Genomic DNA, 6,000 nt, shown 5'->3' on the forward strand with positions numbered 1-6,000 from the left:
GAAGTGTGTCCTCCTCATCACACCACCCGTGTGCTGGTTCAGGGACCGCTAACAGGAATACATCTGGATTTGCCAAGAGGTGGCTGCAATGGGAGTAGCGAAGTGTTGACTGCATTCTCAGCTGAGAGAGAATGTTCCCTGCTGACCTGTATATGTAAATTGTGGTGATTCATTGCTCCAGCAGTCACTGGGTCTTGTTACATTTTAAATGTAGGAAAGTGAGACTTGTACTGCACTCTAATCATTTAATCTGGCTTTTTTTTTCCCTGTATCTGAAGAAATGCAGAGAACTGAAAAAGCCACAAGCATTCCATATACATAAGAGCACTGAGGCTTGTTGTTCAGTGATAATCTCTAATTGAAACCTGGGTATGAAAAAGGTATGAATTCTTACAAACACAAAAAACCAAACTGACTCTAAATCTGATCTATACTTTTGTGACAGTTTGTTCCTAGTGCAAGGTTATGCCAAAAAAAAAATGAAACCAGAGGTCACCACAGTGAAGACAGAGAGGGAGAAAAAGCCATGAAGAAGGAATGTTATTTGTCCTTAACAATGTAGGTAACAATTGCAGGCTAAAGGTGCCTGATAGGGAAGGCAGGCAGGAATCATAGGAATCTCCACAATCTGTGGAGAAATGCAGCTTAGGCCAATGTGCCATGTGGATTACTATAAGGAACAGGCTTAGGCTCTGGCTCTGGGCTGCAGGATGACACAAGGACACTTTCCAAAGTATGTGTTGAAAAGTTTGTGGTACTTGCTGTCTTTTCAATCTTATAATGCCTGCATGTAAGCAGTTTCCTTGTTTGCTAGTAAATGAAGCGTGCTGGAGACAAAGTTACCTCCAGCTTTGCCTTAAACTTACCAGATCCATCAGCATGTTAAAAAACCAACAAACATTACTCATTCCCAGTATCGCCTTCTCTAACAAAAATATATATCTGGCCTGAACACATTGTTTCTTCATTTCTCTCCTCCAGGACTGAACTTGTGGTTCATTGGTGCATGAGTTTCAAAAAGGATGGAGAAAAACTTTGAAATTAATAATGAAATCTACAACCAAAAGAAAATATACAAAGTCTAACTGCTTTCACATTGAGCAAACAGCCCTTGGCCATTGTTACAATTTTTTTGTACATGCATTATTTTTACCTTGTGGTATTTGTACATCTGCAGAGATGAAAAATGCAAATAACTGGCTTCCTATAGAGTTAGCTGAATCATTGAAAATGGAAAACTGAGGGTTTAGTATTTTCTACAAAACCATACAGGAGTTTGCATAACTTCCAGTACAAGTTCCTTCCATTTCTTTCCCCTTTTGTTCCATGTTTCATCTGACGCCATTATTTATTCTGAACTGGTATTCCTTTTCCCGATTTCTGACTGTCATGTCTCCACCAATTTCTGCAAATATACAAAAATACTTTGATGATTTTAAGATGGAAAAATATTCCTCCTCAACTCATCTATGCTTCCCCCCTTAACTGAACAGATTAAAGTCAGAATCCGATTATTCATAATTAATCTCTGGGCATAACAATGTTTTTATTTCAGCTTCAAAGGAGTGATTTCACAAGATTTTTTTCTGTGTCTTTTATTTTTCATAGCTAATATGCTGCCCCAATTCTACAGACAGTGGTGAAATGCAAGGGTTTTCTAAACTTTTAAATATTGGCAAAAAATTGCAGTGAATGCAAAAGACAATTGTTGCCTTCACCCAATATAAGTTCAAAAACCAACACCTACCATACCATAGCAAACCTACATCATCGTGTATGTGTGCACACACAACCCACACACAATTTCCACAAACCTGCACAGTGGCCGGAATAGCTTCTGCAGTGCTACTAACAGGAAAGATGCTTATGGCCTATGGAAGATAAACAAGGTCTCATTATTCACATCCATTTTTCAGCCAAACATATAACTATCTGAAACTCAAGTGGAAGCAGTTTTTCCCTCTCAGGAAGGATTTGGTGAGTCTTTGGATTCTTTGCATTTCATCACTTTAATTTTCTAATTCTTGCTTTAATTTCAATAGCTACCAAAACATTTTATATGCTACATATTCTGCTGTTGTTTCCTTAAATCCTAATGCTGAACTTTGAAGGCAAGACAAAGCAGTAGCATTTTTGGCTCACACTCTGAAATGTGGCAGAAACACTTTGCAAGCCCAGAAACCACACGTGGTAACATATGTCTGTAGCTAAAAAATGCGAATACAAAGCACAGTTCCACTGCACTGGGCACTGGTGAAGCCACACCTTGAGTCCTGTCTTCAGTTCTGGGCCTTCATGACAAGAAAGACATCAAGGGGCTGGAGCGAGTAGAATGGCAACAGAGCTGGTGAAGGGTCTGGAGCACAGATCCTGTGAGGAGCAGTTGAGGGTGCTGGAGGTGTACAGCCTGGAGAAAGGGAAGCTCAGCTTTCTACAGCTGCCTGAGAATGGGCTGTAGCAAGGTGGAGGGTGAGTCTTTTCTCCCAGTTTCTCCCAGGACAGGAGGAAATGGCCTCAAGTTGTGCCAGGTGAGGTCTCAGAATCTGTGCCGGTCAGAGTGACCCTGAGATGCATTTTCCCAGCCTGGCCATTCGCAAGGCTGTTTGTTGTTTCTCATCTATAAAATTCTTTCTCCGACCCGCCGAGGTCTGTCTGGCAGGTCGGGTTGAGGCACACTGCCCGTTCTTGGGGCGGTGATATCTTTTATACTAAAAACTACATGTACACTATTTACAATAACTTCCCAATACCTATCACCTATGTTAGACAGTGAGCTTCTACTCTAAACCAATCTAAAAGTGCCAACATCACCCAGAAGATGGAGGCTAGGAAGAAGAAGGAAAAAGGACAAGGCACACCCAAATTCCTCCATCTTGGGACCCTCAGCCCCCATTCTAAAAACCTCAAAAATCTATTTTTCACCCCATGACAAACTCACTATTTAAACTTCCTTGACTTGTAATTCTTCATATAGAGGTTGGTAATTGTTTTTCCATGGGTCAAGATCAAAGGCACAGGGATCTTGGGCTCTGTGCCAAGGTCTCTGAGCCCCCCAGGCAGGGGCTTGAGCCATCCAGGGCAGCTAGAGAGAGGAATTTCCTGGGTTCTGACAGTGAGGTTTTAGACTGGATATTAGGAAATATTTTTTCACTGAGAGGGTGGTCAGGCATTGTAACAGGCTTCCCAGGAAAGTGGTGGAGTAACCATTCTTAGAGGTATTTAGAAGATGTGTGGATGCAGCAGTTGGGGATAGGGTTTAGTGGTCAACATGGTGGTGCTGGATTAAGCTGGATCTGATGATACATGGGGAGGTGATGATAGCACCACATAGTAAATAAAAGTGGACGTAAGAGGCTGGATCACAGAGAATGCTGAAAATAAAGCAAGGGTGCTTGAACTTGTGTGGCTTAAATCAGCAAACTGGTTGAGAAATTTGAGGAATTAACCAAATTCTTCAGAAGTATGATTGCACTAAGTAGATTGGGGATGGATATGAAGGGTGAAGAAAAGGAAAAGCATATGGTGGTCACCCACAAAGCAACGCTACAAGTTGTGGTAAAGCAAAAGCATTATCAATAAAAGCAAACGTTGAGATTGGAATGCCCATTACTTTCCTCTAAGAGGTGAGGCCAAACATTTCAATTGCCTTTCATGCAACAAAATAGAATGGGAAGGATAGCTTTTAAATCATCTAAACTTACATGTGCCATTTCATCTTCCATTCATAACACTTCATCTAAAGAGTTTGCTTTCCTGATGGTGGGGTATACTACTCCATTTTTCCTATGGCTGAGCTCCCAGACTTCTTCTGGCAGTCTGTTACTATAGAGACAAAGTTAGAAATATATACATCTACCATGTCACAGTACTAGAGAACACCTGGTGGCAACAGCAGAACAAAGGAAAGATAGAGCTGTTGCTCTTCCTAGCAGATATTTATATATATATATATATATATATATATATATACACATGGCTATAGCAGGTGCTCCAAAACAAGAACATCTTTTATCAATCTGTATTTTCCAATGGGACTAAATGCAGCCACAGTGGTGAAGGGGGAGGCTGTGCAGTGGTACAGCCTTTTAAGGTGGAAATCAGTTGATCTAAATAGGGGTAAGGAGTCTAGCAATGCAGAAGTACTGCCTTGTAGCACAAGAACATGCACTATACTACTCAGTGCTAATAAGGGAGGTATAGTTAGGTCTGCAGTCCCCTTAAAACCATAGCTTGGCTGATTATTTATCTCATGACATCTGTGCTGAGCTGAAAGGTCTTAACAAGGAGTTGGCTGTGATCCTGTAGCCCTATCAGTAAATCTGCCCTCTCATCCACTATTCAGTTTTTTCCCAGTTATTAACTAATGCTCTCTCAGGACAGCTACTTCTCTGCCTCTCATTTGTGAGGACACTCTCCTTCCTCTTGGTATCAGATACTGATTAAGTTTATGTAAGTTATTAGGATTGTAATTTTTTTTACTTTAATGTTCAAGATGAAGAGAGGAAACAAATATCTCACAAGCCTCCCACTCTAGTGTCTGTAAGCATATCCAAATACTAATCCTTTCTGACACTGTCAAGGGCAACAGCCTATCACAAGGGTGAGACTACTACCTCTCAGCAAAGCTGCAGCTCTTCATGGTACTGAATTGCAAAGGGAAGTTTGTCTGGATTTTTCTGTGAGTGGTTGAACAGTCTTAACTGATCCATATTTTTGTTCTAAATCAGAATGGGGTTAGCAGGCTTTATTCTGCAAGAACCATGAATTAAAGTTCCTAATAGGAAAGCATGGGGAAATAAAAGATCCATCTTAGTGTCAATTCATATTTAGACCATAGTTTAGCCACCCACATAAAATTATATTCACTGCAATTTGCGCTTCTTATAAGTCAGGAAGAAATTACAGACAGACAGTTATCCCAAAGGAACATGACATGGATTATAATGCATGCTCAGAGACACATTTCAGTTTCCCTTCTCCTCTACGTTTATTTATTTTTGTGTGCAGTGAGGTACCCTGGGCTAGTAAATACTCTTGCTCAGCAATTGCCTTGATCATTAAAAGCTGTAGGAGTTTGTTCAGCCAAATGTTAAAAGCTTCTATTTATTTTCCTCTGTTTTAGGGAGATTCATTCTTAGCATGAATATTCATTCTTAGCTGCAGGGATAAAAATGAGCATATGAATGCTACCACAGCAGCTACAAACTACCTTTGCTAAGGAGTATTTTGCAATTAAATTTTTGGGTGGTTTTTCTGTTGGTGGTGGTGGTGGTTTGGTTTGGTTTGGGGTTTTTCTGTTTGTTTGGGTTTTTTTCTCTTTCATTTCCACAACATATATGTCAGACACAGCAATCCCTGCATAGCTGTAAGCAAAACTGGTTAAGAGTATATGAGATTTTTAAGGACTCTGTTGCATATTAAAAGCAAACTGTACAAGCATATATTTATGTGAGAAGTTTATGTATTTTTCAAACAGTATTCATATAGTACAGACCAAACATTTAGTGGCTTAGGTCTCAGGCCACAACCATTTTATCTCACTTATATTATAATCAAGCCTTTCTGTTCATCAGCCAGCATCCACACACAGGGGTGGGTGAGACAAAGTACTTACTAGATCTTACTTTCTTTTTGAAATATAAATCCTTTGCTGTAGAGGAGCAACACAATTAAACAGTTGCAACAGTTATTTGTTCCACAGTAACCAACAGCAGTTTATAGTTGTAGCTGCCTGTGTAAAGCTTCGTGCTTATCAAACATCCATCTTCTCCAGCAGGAAGGAAGATGCAGTGTTGGTACTGGTTTCAGTGTCTCATCAAGAGCTTTATTAGTAGCTTGCTGGCTTAGAATGGAGTGGATAGTGGAATGAAGAGGGATGGATGTACACACAACAGGCATAGAAAAGATGGTGGAGGGGAGCATAAGAAATTTGTGAGTTAAAACTACCCAAAGGCAGCCCTGCAGTGCTGCAGAACCATGTCTTTGTACAAACCAGGAAAG

Source organism: Molothrus ater, chromosome Z, assembly GCF_012460135.2.
Source record: "Molothrus ater isolate BHLD 08-10-18 breed brown headed cowbird chromosome Z, BPBGC_Mater_1.1, whole genome shotgun sequence".
Taxonomy (NCBI): domain Eukaryota; kingdom Metazoa; phylum Chordata; class Aves; order Passeriformes; family Icteridae; genus Molothrus; species Molothrus ater.